Below are 13,552 nucleotides of genomic sequence, written 5' to 3'. Positions count from 1 at the left end.
TGGTCACAAACCAAGGAATGCTGGCAGCCAGTGGAATCTATAAGAGGCAAATACATGTCCCCCCTTGGAGCTTCTGGAGAGAGCATGACCCTGCTGACACCATGATTTTGGCTCAGTGAAACTGATTTATGCTTCTTGTCTCTAGAACAGTGAAAGAATACATTTCTGTTTAAACCAACAAGCTAAGTTTGTGGCCATTTGTTACAGCAACCATAGGAAGCTAGCGCAGACCCTAATGACTCTGCTAGGAAATGCTCAAGTCCCAATACTTTTCTTTTCACTGCAGATCTATTGGAGTTCCTCCTACATCCCCCATTCTGGGTTGTTTACATATGCTTTTGTTTTATTGTCCCCCTTTTCTTTCCTCATAAATACTTTTCATGCTCTTCAAGATTCCAGTCCACCACATCCTTGCTCCTTCACGCTTTACCAGGATGTGCAGAACTGCAAGATTTGAACTTCCTCACAAGCTCCCTCCATGCCTTTGACTAGTACCAGGAGCTCCACCTGGAAGAGAGCTGCTCAGAGCACAGCTCCAGGGGAGCACCGTTCACATTACAGCCTGTGTGAATGTCCTCTCTGACCTGCCTGGAGGACTGACTCTCTCTCTCTCTCTCTCACACACACACACACACACACACACACTCCTCTGCTCCACCTGTCTGAGTTTTAGCTTACATATCTCACTTTGCTTCCTTGATCACTCTGGACAAAGGTGCTTTTTCGTTGTTGTTGTTGTTTTCTCTTTTGTTCTTCTTTCAGAAGTTATGAAGCTCCTCACTTTTTATCCTGTTAAGACCTTCCTGCTATAGCTGGTCTTGACTTTGCCTCTCAGTGCTGTCTGCTCTCGGGAGACAGCATTAATTAGGTTCCCTAAGCCTTTGTGCTCCCAGTACGCTTCCCCATAGCTGCCCTCAGGACAGGTGAGACCAAGACCGTGGGTTTGCAAGTCCCGTAGCTTGCTGGCCTTTAGTATTTATTCAAGATGGACATGAACTCCAAGCTCACAGAGGGTGGGAAGAGATGGTGGTAGGTGAGCAGATGGAAAGGTTTATGGTTCTTAGCTGCTCCAAATTCTGCTTCTTCTGTGTTTCCTCTTCTGTGCATCTCTTTTCTGTAGCATCTCCCATTTTGCCTCTGAGTATATTTCCTTTTTTCCCTTAAAGGACAATTAATACAGTGCTGCACACTCAGGAAAGTTTTTGTGATGCAACTAGATTGGGCAGTTACATCATAGTCACACACAACCCAGCTTAAAACTGGACATCAGCCAAGCTTCTTCTTAAAAGACCCCGGTAGAGCTCACTGGCCAATGCCTTCTGCAGGGGTCTCTCTGGGTAGAATCTGGGCTTTTCCATCTCATGTGCTCCTCTTTCTCTGCCCCACAGTAATCTCTACCTGAAATGTCTTATTCTCAGTCATGCTAAGAAACTGAGCAACCTCCAGCCTCTTCCTAAGCCCAGACTCCAGGCCGTAATTCTGCTAACAGTCAGTCAAATGATTTGCTGAACAGGCCATTTGAGCCAGGGCTCCACCTCTGAGAATCAGAGCAGACATTTGAAATTATAGTTCTCTCTTTTTTTGCAGACCAGTTCAAATTCTTAGTCTAGGATGACCTCTCTTCAACCCCTACTCATCCCACACCCCACTCCCCAAAAGAGGCAGAAAGAAGGGCACATTTGCACTTTGCAGCATTACTGGTTGACTAATGAAGATGGGCTGTCCAAGCAGTCCATCTTTGGGGACTGGTTTTACTTTACCAAGAGATAATGACCCATGGGACAATTTCACTCTCTCTTAATCTGAGTGGGCTGGATTTCTGTGAGGTTTAATCAGAGAAAGAGGAAATGAGCTAATGCAAAACTAAACCCCCCAGAGCCTCAGATTCTTTGTTTTTTTTGTTTTTTTGTTTTTTTGAGTCATCTGTGCAATGCTTTCCTTCACTTCACTGGAAGGTGGTGAATGGGGAAGAAGATGTATTGGTTTTCTAGGGCTGCTATAACAAGGTGTCACAGATTGGGTAGCTTAAAACCAGAAAAGTGTATCTTTCCAGTTCCAGGGGCCAGGAGTCTGAAAACCAAGATGTCAGCCAGGTTGATTCCTTCTGCGGGTTCCCAGGGAGACTGTTCCAGGCCCCTCACCTGACTCCCTGTGGTTTTTTGGCAATCCTTGGAACTCCTGGGCTTGTTGAGGCATCACTCTGCCCGTGTCTTCACATGGCTTTTTCCTGTGTACGTGTCTGTGTCCCAATTTCTCTCTTCTTCTAAAAACACAAATCATATTGGATTTAAGGCCCACCCTAATCCAGTATGACCTCATCTTAACTAATTACATCTGCAGATTGTGTTTCCATTCTGTGGTTCTGGGTGGGCATGAACTTCATGGGGAGAGACCTTATTCCACCCAATATAGGAGGGAAAAGGGGTGGGAGTGTGGTTGGCAGACTGCTGAACTCCTCTCTTATTTCTCATCAGCTGACGCCCATCCTGAAGATGCATTTTTCTCCCCAAAATTTTAAACACTTCATTTGATATTGGGGTATAGCCCATTAACAATGTTATGATGGACAATGTTCAGGTGAACAGTGAAGGGACTCAGGCATACACACACATGTATCCATTCTCCCCCAACACCCCCTCTCATTCAGGCTGGAACAGAACATCGAGCAGAGTTTCCTTTACTATACAATAGGTCCTTGTTGGTTATCCATTTTAAGTATAGCAGTGTTCACATGACATGAAGATGCATTTAAAAGGCAACATGGCAGAGTGGGTGAGGTTCCAGGCTCACAGCCTGTCTGTGTGTGCCTGTCAACCCAGCCTTCACCTTGTGTGAGCGTCTTCTCTTTTTTTGCCTCTGTCTCCTCACCTATAAAACGGGGATAATAAAAGGTTTACTTCAAAGGCTCGTTGTGAAGATCATTTGCATCCACCGACGTGGAATACTTGGAGCAGTTCCCAGCACATGGTTTGTGCTCAATAAATGTTACCAGCTGACTATATTTTCTAAGTGCTTTTTGCTTGCAAGGGCCATTGGAGGAGGCATTAGGAACAAAAAGTGACTTAGGCAAAGGTTCTGCCCCAAAGGTACTTTTCATCTAATAGTGGAGACTTTAACAAGATAAATGATACAAATTTGTATACACTTCTGCTAAGCGGTGGGTGGCTTTGCTGGTAATTGAGAAGGAGGACAGCCTGTGTCTTGGCAGCCTGTGTCCTCTCTGGGGATGGAATTCGTAGAAGCCCTTTCTACAGGGAGCAATGCTCTTCAGGACTTACAAGGATACTCAAAAACTATATAAAATATTGACGCAGAGACAAGCACTTCACAGATCATCTCAAGCGATCCACACAGTGACCTGGTCTCATTTTACAACTGGAGACAAATGAGAGTCAAACAGGTTAGTGATTTCTCCAAGGTCACCCAGCAGATCCCCATCCTGAAGCCAGTCCTCTTTGCTTGATGCTACAAATCACTCAGTTGGACACGCCCTGGGCCCATGAACCAGACAGCTGCCTTAAAGGAGTAGAGGTCACAGGCTCCAGGAACACTGCATCTGCTGATAATGATGACAAAGATGACAAAGATGCTGTCATGCCTTGGTTTATGTTTACCCTGGGATTTTAAAAGTGGTTTGGGAATTGCTGACAAAACTTTAAAAATAGGTTTCAAACTGAACTTGGCGGCTTGTCTTGTTACTGAATAAAACGTGGCTGTCATTAAATAAACCATTTAGTGCTGAGTGCATCCTGGCAATGGGGAAAGAGTTGCTCATTACTTTGTCTGTCTTTATGTCATGGGGCTTTACTTGAAAAGAAAAAAGCAAATGATTTTGAACATCAGATTGTCTTCCTAAGAAACTCTTCCTCTGGAATTGAGGACCAATCCATAAAAATTTAACTTTAAGCTCCTATATATTCAGCCTTCCTAGTCATTCATGATCTATAAATAGGGTATTTAAAGTACAAGAGTCACTATTCTTTATGTAAAGAAAGGAGCAATGTTGTAAAAATGTAAGAATCCTTCTATAATACAGTAACCTTGATGACATAGGTTTAATGTCCAGCTCTCTTTCTTTGATAATTTATGTAAATTTTCTTTTGTCTATAAAATAGAAATAATAATATTTACTTCTTTGATATTTAATAAAGGATTAAATAAGGCAAGTTATAAAGGCTTAGAACACTGCTTTATTCTTGAAATTTTTATTATAGGCCTCAGAGTACTGACCATAAAATTTGTAAGGAAACACAAAAGACCAAAGAAATCCTGAAAAAGAACAAAGCTGGAGGCAAACATTTATGGATTTCAATTGTATTACAAAGCTATAGTAATCAAAACAGTTTGGTACTGGCATAAAAACAGGCAAATATATTGAATTGAGAACCCAGAAATAAACCCTGGCATGTATGGTCAATTAATATTTGACAAGGGAGCCAGGAATACTCTATAAAGAGAAGACAGTCCCTTCAATAAATGATGATGGGAAAATTGGATATCCACATGCAAAAGTATGAAGCTGTACTCCTCTCTTACACCACTCACAAAAATTAACTCAAAATGGTTTAAAGTCTTATACATAATACTTGAAACCATAAAACTCCTAGAAGAAAACTTGGGGGAAAAGTTCCTTGGCATGAGTCTTGGCAATGATTTTTTGGATCCAACCGTAAAGCACAAGCAACAAAAGCAAACATCAATAAGTGGGACTACATCAAACTAAAACACTCTCGCATAACGAAGGAAATAACCAACAAAATGGAAAGGCAGCCTACAGAATGGGAGACTTATTTGCAAACCACATATCCAATATGGGGTTAATATCCTAACTATATAAGGAACTCATTCAATGCAGTAGATTCAGAGTTTTCTTAAAGGGAGGCAATGTGTTTCCTCTCTCCATCCCCTTCACGGTCACCTTCATGTATTGTCACCTTCACCTCTCTCCATCACCTTCACCTATTGTCAGCAGAAGCAAGTTGCCTTGGCAACTTTGGAGCAACAGTTGTTGACTTCAGGACTTCGGTGCCCGACTGAATGCTGCCTGGCTCCGTACTCTTCCCTGGACCATTCATAAGCACGTGGAATCAGGTGGTTTGCAGAGCTGATTTGAGACATTACTTGTTTAAGGAATTGAAAGAACCAAAACAGAGAGAGCAAAAACAATGTGAGAGGAAAATCATCCCAAGATGAGCCTTTTGCCCTTTGAGGTTGTCTGGCTACCACCTTATCCATGTCCGCAGGGAAGGAACAGCCTAATGAAACACTCTTGGAAGTCTGCCAACATCCAAACATCTGTCTCCAAGGAGGCTGGAGATGAGTTCAGTGAGACCCACTTAAGGAGCAGCAGGCTTGCCTCCTGAACATCATGCAGACACACTCACGACAACACTCATTTCTCTTCTTTGGCAGCTTTTTAATTAACCATCCTTTTAGTGAATTCAGCTGTGTGCAATTCATGAGCCATGGGCATGTTTTAATGAACTTTAAATAATAATTTTTATAAAACCAGCCCCAGAAATTATATGAGAAGCCTCTGCCTGAGCCTTTCATCTGGAGCAATCAGCAAACATCAACCAAGCTGCCTGAATGATTTCCAGAGTTCAAGCACATGATCCTTTTTCTCCCTCCTGAGTTTGTCCAGGTAATTTTGAACCTCTGCAGAGAGTTTCTTCATCTGGGGACCAAGAGAACCAAAAGTATCCTGCAGAGATATTTCAGCATGTTCATGAAGTCGGGGGGCTCATAGAGGATATTTAGAATTTTCCTGAGCCTGGCAGGTTCCAGTCCATAGGATTGCAAAGAGTCAGACATGTCTGAGCACACACCTCCTCTCTCTCTCTTCATTATGAAGGTTGCCAACAGCCATAGTCCTTATAGAAGTCCATACAACTTTTTTTAACCAGGAAATCAAGGATATTTTCAAGGGAGCCGTTGCAAGTTGTTGTTCAAGTTGCTGCCTTGAAATAATATTTACTGACATCACTACCTCTAAAATAATTACAGACCCACCATTATTAAATGTATAAATGCATTATTAATGCATCAAATGCATTAGCCAAAAAGGCATGTGCATTTTATATCACAAATTTGTCTATGAAGCATTTTGATAACTGTATTTCAACATCGTTGTGGTCTGCTTTGGAATCCTAGGAATTTTATTTCATACATTTTAAGACATTCTTTTGAGAAAGTGTCCCTGGGCTTCATCAGGCTGCCAGGATTCCAGGGCACAAATAAAGTTAAGGACCCCGCAGCTGGACTCGTGGTGGGCCTCCTTCCTGTCCTCCTGCCCACCCCAGCACACTTGTCTTCTCTCATCCTCACGTGCAGCTTCTTTTTGTCCTTCCCTTAGCTAGCCCAACTCCTTCCCCACCCCCAGACACTAACCTGGGCTCCATTTCTGCTCAATCTTCCTAAAATATAAACTAAAAAGTATGAGAATTGCTTAATAAGCATGTGAAATGTGGACCCTCAGAGGGTTGTGGGAATGTTCATTTGGAGCTCAAAAGTACCATAAAGGACTTCAAAGTGCAAAAAAATAAAGAAAGAAGCTTTGCTGCTGGACCAGCAGGCAGTGGGTTCATCTGAGGGCAGCAGCCAAGGACTCCTCCATATGCTCCTCCATGAGGCTGGGAGGCCTGGGCCTACTTAAGTCAGCCACAGAGTTTCTCAGCGAGTGGCACTCCTTCATGGCCACACAGATGCACTATCCTGGAATTTAGTCCTTGGAGGACGTCTTGCAGTTAACCTTCAGCATGAGTTCATGGGACCATTGGTTGCGTAAGTGACACCTGACCAGATTTCAAAAGTTAATGTACAAAAATATATTACCTTTTATGGTCAAAGAGTGGCTGACTCATCAAAAAGGCTCACAGGACCATAAGTCTTTAAGAGACTCCTTGGCGTTAATATTAAGTTCTTAGACCTTGCTTCTCTTTTTTTTGCCTTTCTTTTTTCCTCCTCCACTCTCTCCCTTTTCCTACACTCTTCACGGGCTCTCTCTCTAAGGTTGGGATTTAAGGAACTTTCTGGAAGGAGTTGCCTTCAGTGGGTTCATTCTCTGTTTCATAAAAGAAATGAGTTTTGAAAGGAGGTCTGGGCTGGGACTTTGTGGGTTGGTGAGTAGGAACAACTTGACTAAAAGCCCAGGATATAAAATGTTATGGACGTAATCATCTGCTCTGGGATTGAGGCCCCGTGTCTGGTAGTACTTAAGGCTGGAGACCAGCCTTCCAAATATTCACAAGGGAGAAGCCTGGCATCTTGGGATCCTCATGTTCCCCAGAGCAGTGCTGCCTTTGACAGAGGGGAGCTGTTGCCTGAAGACCAGCAGATCTGACCTTTTCATCTCACATTTGATCTTTTTATTTATGTATTTTTATTCCAGTTTTATTGGTATATACTTGACATATAGCACTGTATCTGGTTTTTTTAAGATTTTTTTTTCTCTTGGTGTGGATCATTTTTTAAAAAGTCTTTATTGAATTTGTTACCATATTGCTTCTGTTGTTTATTTTTATGTTCTGGCTTTTTGGCCGTGAGGCATGTGGGATCTTACCTCCCTGAACAGAGACTGAACCCCCACCTCCTGCACTGGAAGGTGAAGTCTTAACTGCTAGACCTCCAAGGAAGTCTCATAGCACTGTATGTTTAAGGTGTGCAGCATAATGATTTGATGTACGTACATCATGAAATGATTATCATGATAAGTTTAATGAACACCCATCATCTCCTATGGGGCTTCACTCATAGCTCAACTGACTGACTAACACTTTCACTTCATCATCTCCTATAGATAAAGAAAAAAAATTATCCTTTCCTTGTAATGAGAACTCTTAGGATTTACCATCTTAATTATTTTTTTAACTTTTTGGCTGCACTGCACAGCATCCAAGATCTTAGTTCCCTGACCAGGGATCAAACCCACACTCCCTGCATTGGAAGTGTGGAGTCTTAACCACTTGACCAACAGGGAAGTCCCAGGATTTATCCTCTTCACAATTTGTATATATAACATACAGCACTTTTGATTATATTTATCACACTGTACATCTCTAGTACTTACTTATTTTATACCTGGAAGCTTGTTTGTACCTTTTGACAGCCTTCATCCAATTCCCCCTCCATCCAGCCCCCACCTCTGGTAACCACAGATCTTATCTCTTTCTCTATGCGTTTGTTTGTTTGCTTGTTTTTAGAAGTGTAATTGACCTGCAACATTGTGTTAGTTTGTGTTATACTGATTCAAAATTTCTGTACATCACAAAATGATCACCGTTCATCTCACGTTTTAATTACTGAACAGGATCTTGTAGGAACAGACAGACAAATGGTGGTCAGAAACCACAAACTGGTGTGTGTTCATGTGAAGAGAAGAAAGAACATTGATCAGAGCATAGGGAATTGGGTCCTGCTCCCTTCCCTGTCCCTACACACTGAGAGGCCTCAGCAAGACTCAGGTTCATTCATTAAAAAAAAGAGAGAGAGAGAGAATATCCACAGTTATTATGAGGCTGTGAAGAAATAATGGAGGGGAAAAAGAAATACTTGGAGAAGTAGAAATTTTCTGCTCAGATAGATTGCATTTTTATTATATTTAGAAAAATACATTCTTCATGCTTGATGAACCTATTTTGAAAACTGTTCTCCACAATTTTTGAATGATTCACCTATAACAGTAAAAGTTTCAAAGCACACAGTGATCTTGATACATTTTTTAAGAATATGACACCCTCCTCAGGGTTGCCATTCTTATAATGTAGAAAGAAATCATTAGGTGAAATTTATGTTGACTTTGAGGCTCGACCAATAGAGGCCCAACATTAAGGTAAATCAGAGCCAGATTATCTTAAAAGCTAATCAGGGTTATGAATATGGTCCAACAGGTGAAAAGGAGCCATTGTATGTTCTTGAGCAGGGCAGTCACAGGAAGTACCCCTTAGGAGAGTAACATTGACGAGAATGAGCAAGCTGAATGGAAGGGACAAGAAATTGCAGTCACTGTGACAACCTAGAGGGGCGGGATGGGGTGGGAGATGGGAGGGAGGTTCAAGAGAGAGAAGACATATGTATTGTTGTTCAGTCACTCAGTTGTGTCTGACTCTTTGTGACCTCATGAAGCTAGGCTTCCCTGTCCTTCACTACCTCCTAGAGTTTGCTGGGACTCATGTCCATTGAGTCAGTGATGCCATCCAAACATCTCATCCTCTGTCGCCCCCTTCTCCTCTTTCCCTCAGTCTCTCCCAGCATCAGGGTCTTTTCCAGCAAGTCGTCTCATGTGTATACCTGTGGCTGATTCATGTTGATGTATGGCAGAAATCAACACAACATTGTAAAGCAATTATCCTCCAATTAAAAATAAGTAGTAAATTAAAAACCAAAAAAAAAAAAAAAGAAACTGCAGTCAAAGCAGTGAAATGGTGACTCCTACTCTCTGGCTGGCCTCCCTGTTCATCGTAAACTCCGGGAGTTTCTTCTTCTCACCTGAAAGCAGGGCCAGCCAAGGCAGATTTTTGAAGTCAAGGGATATTTTTATTTCTAACTTCATCTCTTAACCTCTGAGCCTCAGGATATAGAGGATCTCATGCTATCCTAAGACCTTCAATAAGCACCCATCCACGTGGGTCCGACACCGTAAAAGATCTCCCCTTCGACTTTGCTTCCTACCCCCACCACCAACCCCAGAGCGAGCCTTCTCCAGGTACAGCTCATCCCAGCTGGGCCAAATGAGATCAGTCTCCTTGCCTTCAGCTTACAACTGATGGAGACATTTATCCCCTCCCAAAGGACTCGTGCTTTTAAAGAGAATCCGTGTTCACACAAACGGATCTGCAATCCATGAAATCTTGTGCTGTGTGACCTTCTGTATCATAGGAGAGCATGTTCTTGGCAGGCTTGGGTGGAGAGGGGGGAGTCATAGCTCCTTCCCATCCTCTCTGAGAAGCCAGCCTTCTCAAACAGCTCATACAATCAGTATAGGGACAGCCTGTTACTCGGAGAAGGCTGGTGCCCCATCTGCCATATGGAAGCTGGGCTTCCCTGGGTGAGGTGGTTCCAGGCCTAGGCCAGGAAAACATGGGGGGCTCTGGCTACTGATATCATAGCCTCACAGAGGGATAAGGGCAAGAGGAGAGACCAGCGGTGGAAACAACCTCTACAGTCCAGGGAAATCCTCACCACCAACCAGAACCCTTTCCTCATCAGGAAAATGAAGCCCTTTCAGCTACAATATTTTAGGATCATTGAATTTCTTAAGATAAGCTAGCAAGACACAATCTCTGGGTCATTGCAGGTCACCTCCCATCACAGCTAAAAGTAAAATTGGCCAATTAAGCTGTTACTTCTCAGCAGTTGTTCCATGGCGCCACTGATCAGCCAACTGGTTGACAGATTCCAAGTCTCTCCTCTATTGACTGGTGGATTTTCCCAAAGAAAGAGGTCAAACCTCAACATCCAGCCCGTCAGGCATTCACAGTCTGGGATGCTAGAATCAAGGATGTAGAACAACTTACCTAAAAGCAAGTGCTGTATAATAGAGTCCTGAGTCTATGGGGGCTCAGGTACCACGGCAGGAAGGAAAAGCTAGAGAAAAATCTGGTTGATCTGGAAAGTTCTTGTGGAGAACAGCATCTAAGGCCAGGACCTGCTTCCCTTTTCTTTCCACTTACCAGTGGGCACAGCTCAAGATCTTGGGAGAAAGGGACAGGAGGCAGGCTCGGGGCCAGCCATCGCAAAAGCCACTAAAATTGGTATGTCCTATAGTGGCATGGGTGCTCTCTCGAGTCCCATTTTTCTATAAGCACCTCTGGGGATCACCTATTCCCCTGCTCAGTCTGAGAAAATCCCTACCCTGCCTCAGGCCCTGGGCCACCATGGAGCTGTAGGATAACATTACAGAGTTTCTCTCAAATGACACTCTCTGTCCCATGGCTGATGCTGGGTATATTTAATGGGTCCATGATTTATCTTTACAGCTGTCCTTGTTTGTTTTGAAAACATTGGAGCTATCAGTTGGCTCCTTCAGACAAGCCCTGCTTTTGGCCTGCAAACTTGGAGAGCAGAACCTCTTCATGAAAAGGGAAAATGAGTCCCAAAGAAATGACTTTTCTAAAAAGTTTTAAGAAAGAAAAATGGTGTTAGAAGTGGAAGTCTACCTAAGAATGAAACAGAGGGAAAAGGCCCCCTTCATGGGTCTCACGAGGTCCCTCCTTCAGAAGGCCCCACACTTGGTTAATTCATGTTTGTCACCATCTTGAAATTCTTTAAAAGTTTGGAAGAAAGGCCTCTGTGCTTTAATTTTGTACTAGTTTAGTACAATGAAGTTGTACTAAAGCAATGAAGTTCTCACAAGCAATGAAGTTCTGGCCAGCTGGTCTGTTTTCAAGAAGTTCTTTGTGTTCCCAGAGGACAGGGAGGAAGCTCAGAGGAGAAAATGGCCATCTTAGCTGTAAGGCTCAAGTCAAGGCTGCCCTGGGATACACCAGGCTCCAGGCTCACCCTCAAGATTCTGTCTGAAACTGACTGGGCCTCCTCTGGGAGAGACATCTTGTCCTAGAGCAAAAGGCCTTCCTTGGCCCAGGTATCCACTCTGTATCCACACACTCCCCCGGCCACATGCCCTGAATGACGTGGACTCTCAGCTAATGGAAGTCCAGAATTGGAGGACCCAGAATTCGGGTTGGCTGAGGAACTGCATTCATTTCCTACAACTGTTGTAACCACCTCCCACAGATGGGAGCTTAAAACAACACAAATTTATTCTCTTACTCTCTGGATACCGGAAGTGAGTACTCAGTCTTCCTGAGCTCAATCAAGGTGTCTACAGGCTCCAGGAGAGAATCTCAACGCTAACTCTTCCAACTTTTAGCAGCTGGCTGCCGGCCATCCCTGGCTCATCACGTGGCCTCCTCACTCCTGCTTCAGATTACTCTTGCTTCAGACTCTGGTCACAGAGGCTCCCTCATTTTTCTATCACATTCCCCATCACTCACCTAGAGCCAGACATCCTGGAAAGTGAAGTCAAGTGGACCTTAGAAAGCATCACTATGAACAAAGCTAGTGGAGGTGACGGATTTCCAGTTGAACTATTTCAAATCCTAAGATGATGCTGTGAAAGTGCTGCACTCAATATGCCAGAAAATTTGGAAAACTCAGCAGTGGCCACAGGACTGGAAAAGGTCACTTTTCATTCCAATCCCAAAGAAAGGCAATGCCAAAGAATGCTGAAACTGCCACACAAGGGCACTCATCTCACAAGCTAGTAAAGTAATGCTCAAAATTCTCCAAGCCAGGTTTCAGCAATATGTGAACCATGAACTTCCAGATGTTCAAGCCGGTTTTAGAAAAGGCAGAGGAACCAGAGATCAAATTGCCAACATCCATTGGATCATTGAAAAAGCAAGAGAGTTCCAGAAAAACACATACTTCTGCTTTATTGACTATGCCAAAGCCTTTGACTGTGTGGATCACCACAAACTATGGAAAATTCTTCAAGAGATGGGAATACCAGACCACCTGACCTGCTTCCTGAGAAATTTGTATGCAGATCAAGAAGCAACAGTTAGAACTGGACATAGAACAACAGACTGGTTCCAAATAGGAAAAGGAGTACATCAAGGCTGTATGTTGTCACCCTGCTTATTTATCTTATATGCAGAGTACATCATTAGAAACGCTGGGCTGGATGAAGCACAAGCTGGAATCAAGATTGCCAGGAGAAATATCAGTAACGTCAGATATGCAGATGACACCATCCTTATAGCAGAAAGTGAAGAAGAACTAAAGAGCCTCTTGATGAAAGTGAAAGAAGAGAGTGGAAAAGTTGGCTTAAAGCTCAACGTTCAAAAAGCTAAGATCATGCCATCTGTTCCCATCACTTCATGGTAAATAGATGGAGAAACAGTGGAAACAGTGGCTGACTTTATTTTTTTGGGCTCCAAAATCACTGCAGATGGTGATTGCAGTCATGAAATTAAAAGACACTTGCTCCTTGGAAGAAAAGTTATGACCAACCTAGATAGCATATTAAAAAGCAGAGACATTACTTTGTCAAGAAAGGTCCATCTAGTCAAGGTTATGGTTTTTCCAGTAGTCATGTATGGATGTGAGGGTTGGACTGTGAAGAAAGCTGAGCACTGAAGAATTGATGCTTTAAAAAAAAAAAAGAATTGATGCTTTTGAAGTGTGGTGTTGGAGAAGACTCTTGAGAATCCCTTGGACTGAAAAGAGATCCAACCAGTCCATCCTAAAGGAGATCAGTCCTGAGTGTTCATTGGAAGGACTGATGTTGAAGATGAAACTCCAATACTTTGGCCACCTATTGGGAAGAACTGACTCATTTGAAAAGACCCTGATTCTGGGAAAGATCGAAGGCAGGAGGAGAAGGGGATGACAGAGGATGAGATGGTTGGATGGCATCACTGACTCAATAGACATGAGTTTGAGTGAACTCTGGGAGTTGGTGATGGACAGGAAGGCCTGGCATGCTGTGGTCCGTGGGGTCACAAAGAGTCGGAAACGACTGAGCAACTGAACCGAACTGAACCGCCTC

This window comes from Cervus canadensis, chromosome 16 (genome assembly GCF_019320065.1).
Source record: "Cervus canadensis isolate Bull #8, Minnesota chromosome 16, ASM1932006v1, whole genome shotgun sequence".
NCBI lineage: Eukaryota > Metazoa > Chordata > Mammalia > Artiodactyla > Cervidae > Cervus > Cervus canadensis.
Note: the sequence above shows the minus strand (reverse complement) of the source record.